Source organism: Bactrocera latifrons, unplaced genomic scaffold, assembly GCF_001853355.1.
Source record: "Bactrocera latifrons isolate USDA-ARS-PBARC rearing strain unplaced genomic scaffold, ASM185335v1 scaffold_396, whole genome shotgun sequence".
Taxonomy (NCBI): Eukaryota; Metazoa; Arthropoda; class Insecta; order Diptera; family Tephritidae; genus Bactrocera; species Bactrocera latifrons.
Genome location: NW_017537041.1, coordinates 5565 through 15490, shown reverse-complemented (window position 1 = coordinate 15490; position 9926 = coordinate 5565). Strand labels below are relative to the sequence as shown.

The 9926-nt window shown below is 31.3% G+C and overlaps 1 long non-coding RNA gene across 1 annotated transcript in view; it reads left to right on the top strand.

The window, feature by feature from the left end:
- The window catches only part of LOC108972340, a 103189-nt gene extending 94346 nt beyond the window's left edge, over window positions 1–8843 (top strand). Inside the window, exon 3 of the long non-coding RNA XR_001993626.1 lies at window positions 8696–8843. This is a non-coding gene — a long non-coding RNA (uncharacterized LOC108972340). The remainder of the gene's footprint in view (window positions 1–8695) is intronic.
- The last annotated feature ends 1083 nt before the right edge of the window (window positions 8844–9926 follow it).

Genomic DNA, 9926 nt, shown 5'->3' with positions numbered 1-9926 from the left:
AAAAAAAAAAAAAAAAAAAACCAAACAAAAAAAAAAAATTTAATAAGCCAATTGAATGCAGCAATTTTTAGATTCTGAAAAACCGATCAGTCAGGCTGTTAATTTAATCTAGAATTCTTCACACCGTAAGCCATCAGTCATAACATTGCCCCTGTTAGTGTTTATATTAAGTCAAGCAAAGAAGATAATACTTGCGCTTTGCGAATGTGACCTTCTTGAGTTTTGCAATATGTAATCAAAAGAAGTAAACTGACATCTAGCGTGCGAAAGCGATAGCTTACCTGCAGCCTTTGAAATATGTATACTTATCTGAATTTATATGCACACACAGGTTGTTGTTGCCTCCGCTTTCTCTACGCAAAACCTTGAATTATGAGGTATAAAGTAGTGTTCCGTACACACTTTTATGGATTCATCAAAGAAATTAAATAGACTATGTTTCATAAATGCCGACGCAGTAAAAGTCCACATGAGTTGATGTGCAAAAGAACACACGTGTTTTAATGTGAAAATATCATTTGAATATATCTAAATATTTTTTTATGCTATAAATTTATGATATATATTTTTGAAATATGTTACCCTATTTTAGTAAACAACAAAATAAATAAATCATAAATTCCTAGAAAACATATCGCTTATATTATCGCTTTCTATTATTACAAGTGTATGATGCACTTCCGCCTTGCGAAATGAGTTTTTGTGTTTGCAGCAATAAGTGATTGTTTATATTTTTAGTAGTTCGGTTAAAAACTTTTATAAAGGATTCAAAGTGTTTCGATTTGTTTAAAACTTTCGAAATATATACAGCTCTGTCGACCAATCAAAGAGCTGCACTGACCACAACAAAGTTTCTTCATATTGAAGTGGTCAATAATGTACCAAAGGTCCGAATAAAATTACTCCAAAAAAGTTATTTTTTTACTTTAAAATACTAACCCCTCACTTAATATAAAGGTAATATAATTTTATCTGTATTATTGTTTTCAACATCAGAAAAATTAATCAACTAAATGATTGCTAAAGAAAAAAGATTTAGGATATTCTTCAATTTTGATTTACTTTTTGCAATTTCTAAGTAATCGAAAGTCCATCCTTTGTTTTGTTCTTATAACATCTTAAAATAATTATGTGACATTTGTGGTAAATGTTTAAAGCTTTTAGAAGTTTTCAGTTGAAAAGAATTTTTGTTTTTAATTTGTTTTTAATGTGTTATAAATCTACTTTCTCTTAAAGCATCCCTCAAATATTTAAAAAATGGTTGCATTACGAATGATTTTTTTCGAAGCTTCAAAACTCCTTATAGTTGAAGCTAGATAGTCTGACTGTCGAAGAAACTATTATTTTGTATAGTATTACATGCCATTAAATTCTTTAGGAATTTAAACTTTAGTAAACCCGATTTTACACTATTATGGGTTTTATTCTTTATTAAAAATTGTTTCGTCACTTTGCTGAAATAAACCATATATGCATATGAGTTCCAATTTTTTTGCTCGAAACTTGATTCCTAAAGTTTTGTGGTGCTTTCGTAATAGCTAGGAATGGAATATGTTTACGAGTGTTTCATATGATGTTCTATTTATTCCCTATGAATTATTTGAATCACAAAAAAATCTTTTAATTACCGAAAATTTTCTTTCGAGAAACCTCCTCTTCAAGAGGGCTCGCCCATATTGGTTTTGGCTATCATTGGGACTGAGGATTGAGACCGATTATAAGTAGTGGTCACTCAATAAATGCAAAATTTTTGGGCTTTAAGACATTTATGATAAATCCTTTCTAAATTAATTAATTTGGCTCCCACATCCCTTTATTAAGTGATTTCATTTCTGTTCGTATACATTTTTTTTTTACCACGCTTACTTCTTTACCGAATTTTTACAATTTTTTCCACAGTCCGTTATGTGTAAGTACAGCTGCACGTCATAACTGTAACATTTTCTTCTAGATAAGTATACAAATCCTTTAGACTTGCTTAATACTCTATTTGCAAAATGTTTGAAAATAGGAACATGCTGCAATTGCGGTCCCTTCACAGTTGGTACAAACGGAAAACCTTTTAACCGACAGCATTAAATTAGTTTAAAGATTCTCTGCGTGCCAAATGGACACTCAGTTGATGAGAAAAAAATTTTCTTTCCCGTACTTACAAACATACTTTTAAAGTAAGTTCGGAAGCTAAATATTTATTATTTTTTTTTTTAAATAATTTTCTCTACACACAGCATTTGAATATGCAGTGCAATAACAGAAAAATTAAATTGAGAAAACTAAAACCAAATATAAATGCGAAACTATGCTACTGAATTCTAAACTCTAGCAACTACAAGGTCAATGGCAATTTACGACTGCAAATCGAATCATACCATATAGTGCGCTTACGCAAGGTGGTCTCTTCCTACGAATTTGAATTATAAATTTCCATTTAAATTCAGTGGAATTATCACTTTGTAATTTGGCATCCTGTAGAATTTCCCATAAATAATTCAGTGTTTACAAAGACATAGCGGACTTCACCTGTAGCACCTAATTCCTTTGCAGATTTACAATAATTTGCAGTAAACAAAAATTTCTAATATGCTGTGAGTAAAAGTGTACTTACTGTTAAACACCCATAGAACAGAATATTTTTGAATATTTTTTTGACATGTGTGTTTATTTTTGTTTAAAAATATTGAATTTATACGACTATATGTACATTTTTCCTTTTTTCCGCCAAAGAATTTAAAACCTTTTTACAAAGAAGGCTKTTTCAAGTGAAAACTCGAAGCAATTGTGATGAAGGTACGGCGTAAGGGAATTGCAATATTCAGTTTTGCCGCATGATTATTGTTCACTCTGGCGTATTAGCAACGTTTGCGCTCTGCAGTCGTTGCAGTCGTCGCTCAATAGGGAATAATTTAAATCTAGCTATGTGTGTTATACTTGACAATGGTGTTGGCGACTTACAGATGTACGAAAAAATGGTAGGAATATCGGAGAATTGAAAAATTATATACTTTTCAATATAAAGCACATATTTTGTAAAAAGAAAACTTATCGTCTTTAACCTTTAGAGTAGAGTCGAGTATTCGATTAGTCCAGTGGCTATAATTGAAACTTATGCAATTCAAACATCACAGTTACTCCTTCACTTAAGTTGTCATCAATCGCTTAGCAATAAAGTATTTCCAAATCATTTCAAATTCATATTGAATTTTACCTACACAAAAGCAACTTGACAGCCATAAAATCCTACTGCAACGTAAATTACCTATATTCCAGCTATAAAAAATTAACTGGATTTCTGAAATGATTGCAAAACGTCAATGCAAATGGAATTCTTATAAAAAGTACATCATTCGTTGTMAAATATTTTCAATAAATCATTCAAATTATTGTCATTGCACATTGAGTAAGTTTATTGGTTTAAATATAATTACATGCAATAATGTTAGTGACTTTTTTAACTGCCCACCGCAGTAGTTTGCAATTTCACATCGATTCATTTGATTTACAGTGGTTAAATAGTGAATAAAGTATAATACAATGCCTTACGACTTGAAAGTTAATACAGTTGACGCCTTCAGCTTAATAGTGTTACCTCTTACGAAGTAGCCAGTAGCTTAAATCTCAGGTAATTAGTTTGAAAACTATTTTTTCTTTTGAAATTTATTTTAGTGCAGCTGATCATTTAATATGAGCGTGTCATAGTTCTTATTGCTGAATTTTTGTGCTATTCATGAATCATGACTTCATATCYTTTGACAAACTCAATATAGATTCCTCTACTTACCCAACACCTAAGCTAAAGTCCAGAGTTTTTATCAACAGTGAGGAATCAAGCCTATGGCTTAAAAGAAATTCTTTGAACTTGTACTGCCTTCTAGTGGAGTAAGTCTTTTTGTAATATAATCTTTAAATTTAATTTTATGAAAATTTGTTTAAGATTCAGTTACATCACATTTCTATAGCCTTTGTAGTTAATATTTACCTACAAAACTTTATCAGATATTTATTTCATTTATTTATAACAATACTAGTGCTTCACTTGGTTTAAAAATAATCACATAGTTTAGTGAAATTGTTCCTCTTTGTTCACCAACTCACTTTCACCTTTTAATTTTGCCACAATCCACTACATTGGAAAAATTGTTCGCGGAAGGTATAAACGATACAGCCGCTGTGTAAAATGACTGCGTTTAGTACCTTTTACGTGTTGTTATATCTCTCTTCGGGTGTTTTATAGTTTCAGCTGAATGAGTTTGATGGCATATTTGATTCTCGCTGCTCTTTTGCTTTTGGAACCGGTTATTGATACTTATCGTAAACATATCTGTGCTTGACCTACATCCATCTGGAGATTTTTCCGTGCTTCAGCGTCTTCGTAAAGTTTTCGTATTTTTTTTTTTTGTATTTTCGTGTGAATTTATTTAAGGTTTCTTCTGTCAGTTATAGAATTTGAAATTACTTTTTTAATAGTTTTGTTCAATGCGGCTCAAAATAAGGAAATACAGTTATATTTACTTTTAGAAATGCATTTAACTAAATTAGCCTTTAATTCAGTGAAATTATACACTCATAAGGCAAATCTACGTTTATGCTTATACTGCTGCGCACACTAAAATAAATTCGCGTGTATACATAGCTCTTAACATTTCACAGTTCTCATCATTTTGATTGCACCTGTTAGTCAGTTAAATGTTCCCTCAAAATATTCCTCAGTTAATGGTTAACCATTTCGTTTATATTTGCCTGGCCATGTTAGGAAATTAGTACAAGTGCCCAATTAGAGCCAACTTGCGTTCATTATATTTAATTAAACGATTCTTCGCACTGGTCATTAAGCATTTTGTAGTACAAATAGTATTTGCAGCACTATCTTATTTGCCTTAATAAGAATTATACATACGTGTGGGAATCAACTGCAATGTTCTATAAGCAAGAATGAATTCTGAAAGAGTGTGCATACTTCAAACGAGTTCCACGAAGGTAATAACAAAATTTGTTATTTCATCGCTAATTTCGCCTCCCAATTGAATAATAAAACATACTTATAAATTCGAGTAAACCAGTGTACTTGTACAATCAGTGGCGACGTGATCTCCAAAAACCTTTGAAGAAAAAGTTAATTAATAACTTATTTGATTTATAAGAATTAAGTTAGAAGAATACGTATGCAATGACTTAAGTACAGGTTTTGTTCGGACGGTAATAGAACTGATTTTCTTCCGCCGCGACTGTATTAAATATTCAAGGAGAAAAAATAGCTATTATTTTTTAATGCAGAAACTTTTTGAGAAAATCCTTAAAAGATAATATGTATATATACGTGCTTATAATATTAGAAAGCATTTGAATGTTGGGAATCCACAAGTAATATGTATTGTAACGAAAAGAAAACTAGAACTTTATATTGTAAGAGGTAGTGTTATCTTTAAGATAGATGTATATGAAGTAGCGAAATCCTTCTGTACACGTGTCGGATTCTTCACTACTATGAATGTGAACTATCAAAATTCAAATGATTTTAAGGGATTTCCAAACCATAGTCATTTAAACAGATGTACAGATATACATATGCAAAATAATGTACACAGACCCATTCAGAATTGAACAGGAAAGCTTAAACTCATCTAAAAAGCGTGTCTCCAACTAGTCGCATAAATATATTTCTCTCCTACAACCCAAACGGGATAAATAGCTCTCTTACATTTAAGGAGTTATAACCGCTTGTGACTTTCAAAAAATCGATATTTTTTGCTTCATTTTTTGAATGCACATATAATGAAGAATATTCTCTGAAAATTTAAAGTTGATCCGACTAATAGTTTCGGAGTTACATTCTTGAAAAGGTGGATGCTCGAGATCAGGTATAGGCTGAGCGCACAGTAATTAAAACTTTAAACGCGTTTATCTCAAAACCGTGTTTTCAGAGTCGGTGAGGAAAACTTCTCCGAAACCGCTAAACCAATCAGTTTGAAATTTTCACACGACTTACTCAGATATATTTTTCAGGTAATGTTCTAAGGAATAAGGTTTTGGACAATACTTTCAATTTTTAAGCCACTGTGAAGTGAAAAATTGTCATGAAAAACTGATTTTTTTTTTGAGCAGCCGCCATTTTGTCAAAAATCAAAATTTTAACTAGACCTTCGATCATTACCTGTATTTATTTATCACAAAACTAAATATTTTTGGTGTTTGGTTTTCAGATAATTTGAACCAGAGATATCTTGCTCACCGCCAAGCACTTTTTTTCGGACATCTCTCCGCAGATCATCTACAGGAGCTAGAGGATCCAATAATTTTTTAAATAAACCGCTGATTGTTAAAGCACATTAAATTCCGTTTAAGTACGTTTTTTCCATTAATGTATAAAATAAAATGCCTCTTTGGAAAAAATTCACAAGAAAACGCGTTTTTTCTGCCTCGCAAGTGGATATAACCCCTTAAACCATTTACATTTATTCTCCAAATATGATTCCTCTGTATTGATTTCCATAATTTGGATTTCAACTGTGACTGTCTGTACTACAAAAAACCGAAGACATGTGAATGGCTGATGTATGAAAATAAATCATCATATTTACAATGTGGGTTGATGATAGTGAATATGATAGCTAAATGAAATTTAAGAAAATATAAATCTTGATTTAGCGGAAAGGCTGATATCTGCACATAGATTTACTTCGACGACACACGACGCCCTTATCATGGCACGTAATGGATCTTAGTCAAATTGTGGTGGTTTTATTTCTAAAATGTGCATTAATGGAAAAAAGTTTACTAATTTAGTTCTTCTTGGGGTTGGCTGCTAAAACACCATGCCTTTTAGCCACAAAACCTAATTAAAAGCTAAACTTTGTTTTATAAAGTAGCAAAGTATTGGGTGTATAGAAAAAACTAAAAGCTAAAAAGACATGGGCTTAAAATTAAGTTAAATGGCTGGTAGTTCAGCGAGAGAAATTCGCTAATACAAGTTGGTGTCCGTGTAGTTATACTACTAATAGCAGGAACAGGAAATTTGCTGAATTTTTTAACTGTGATGTGATGACTTAATATAATGAACGTAAAAGTGAACACGTGTATTTGCATATATGAATTAGCATGCTGGTAGGCAATACATCAGTTGTGAAATTTAATTCACTTTTCCTTTGAAATTAATAAACCTTTGGAAACAAGTCACGCTTTTAGCGAAATCGTTTGCCATGTCGTATACGTAACCTTGTATTTATGTGAGTGACAGTCAGGCAGGACGTTTAAATAATCTAATGTATTTTAATTTATACCTTTAAGCTCCTAAACGAATGCACGCGAATATTTCATTTGCTTAATTTACAGCAAATTCATTTATTACATACTTACACGCACATATTCAACAGGGTAATATTTCACACATTAAATTAAATTGATTTAAAGTCCATGTACAAATTTTAAATACACAGTTGTAAGGAAAAATATCTTATTTTTCGGGAATGCATAGTTTTATTGGAATCGATTGCTTCAATAATTTTTAGTTTTTGTATATAAGAGATATATGCACGGACTGTACTTAATGAGTTCACTTAGCTGTAAAAGTAAACAACTAAAGGCAATATCTGTAGAGTATTTAAGAGAATTGTATACACAATCCGTCACATCCAATTCATCACTTATATCTCACAACTATGTCAGACTGTGTCCATTATTCAAAGGCTTGTGTAGAAAGGTAGTAGCGCTGCCCTTTTAGACTCAGTGAACGCTGGATTTTGGCCTATGTAACAATGAAAAGTTTGGGAGAAAAGAGGTAAAAAATTATATACACGTTTGTGATACTCGCATACCGTTCCATAGCTAAGTGAACGATATAATAGCTTACGAGAAAATTGGAAGTTATACGCCATCACAAGAGACTAAGGAAATGGCACTATTTTCATAACCCATCTTAGATAGTTTGACCACCGAAAACGAATTCGCCACTCCAGCAGATGATGTGTAATATAACTTTCACCTTGACCTTGCCGTTAATGCTCTTATTAGCTTTGATTGCACTCGCGGTATAGAACGTAAGCTGTAGCCATTTGCTACGGTTGTATCCTTGACTGCCATCGTCAGCAAAATTCGCCATTTATAAGTTTTATATTATTCCTTTAGAATTTCAATGTGCCACCATTCTTTAATTTACATAAACTCTTAACAACAAGTGTTAATAATAATAATTAAATAACCCCGTCATTTTGTAGTATGTTAGTGAAAGCAGAATTATTTTCGCTCATGTTTCTACATGCTTTTGATACTAAAACGTCTTTAACTTTCTCTGCAAAATTTTTAGGCATATATTTAAATAATTAAATTTATTGCTTTAATTCCTCTTCAAACATTAATTTAATTGTGTTTATGGAGTTTACTGTTTTGGTATTTATAGGACTGAAAAGTGTTATTTTCCGGTAGTACTCAGTAAATGTAGGAATGAATTACCAGTTTGATTTTTTAACCTGCTATGCCACGCATCTGAACCTTATACTATAAAAATAAGTAAACTTTTATACTTGGAGAGAAAGTATCGCGTTTCCTTAATTCCTATATATATCAATAACATTTTTTCATTTACTTTTCGACTGTTGACACACTGTATTAAATGATGCATTTATATATTACAGAAAAGTTTCATACATCTTTAATTTACAGTAAAATAATTATTTAATTATCTATTTTACTTTCTTCTTTCAAGAGCAGAACGAATCACCGATTTTGAACAAGTAACATAACCAGAAACAGTTTTACCTCAACCTATGGAAAACAACCGCTGCAACGCAAGAAGCAAGCGATTGGGAAGAAGGTAATTCGCCAGGTGTAGACTGAGTGCTGACGAATGACGAATTACAATAAGGAATGCAACAGCAAATGATATTGCGCCAACCAAACTTCGTAATATAAAGCGCATTTAATCATTTATGTATCATTAACAAAAAACAAATAAAAAAAAAATTAAAAAAAAAAAAATACAGGAAATTGTAGAGATTATAAATAAAAGCTCATAAAACAGTATAAAACCTTGTTCTACGAAATTAGTATTTATTTAGTTTTACAACCTAAGAGCCGCCTTCTCAATTACTGGTTAACAATCATCTGTCAGTCAAATTCTGGTTCGAAAAAATTCTTTACCGATAGAAAAAGTCTTGGTTAAGTTAAAAACGTTAAAGACGATGAGAATATTTTAGTAGCCTTACTAATAGTTTACATAAATATCACAGCAGTAAATATTACTTTAATATACTTAAAGCGAAAAAAAAAAATTAATAAATAATGTGGAATATGAAAATAAAAAAACGATATATAAATATTGTTGACCGAAGCATAAAGAACATCAGCACCAAAAAATCATTGCACTTCAAAATACATTGAAGTAAAGTTATATTATAGGTAAGAGGATTTTAACATTATACATATACATATTATATGTATATACATCATCCAAATTTTATGCAAATTCTCTTCCCAAAATTATACAAATTGATTTTAGAAAGAAAAATCATCCACTAAAAATCACATCTAAATATATTAAAAAATATAATCTGGTCACCCCAGCCACGCGGAATCGCTTTCAGTTCGAATTCCAAATTGACGATTTCTACCAGGCGCGCAAAATTGCCCAGTAAGCAGCTGTCGCGCAAAAATAACTTTTCTTGTTGCATACCCGTAAGGCGCAAGTAGCATCTGCTTTAACGACAGCTGCAGGATAACCGGAAGTGTTGGCTGCTGACACGTTGGCAGTTATAACTTCTTTAAAATAAAACCGATTACACGTATTTTAGTAGCAAATGAAAGAGCAAACGTGCAGCAGTACAATAAGGTACCAGCAAATTTTAACAAACAGCAATTCGAGCAAATTTTTTGTAATAAGTGTGGTATGACAGCTTTCTGGTGAAATTAGTAATTTTTTTATTTTCAATGCAAGATGA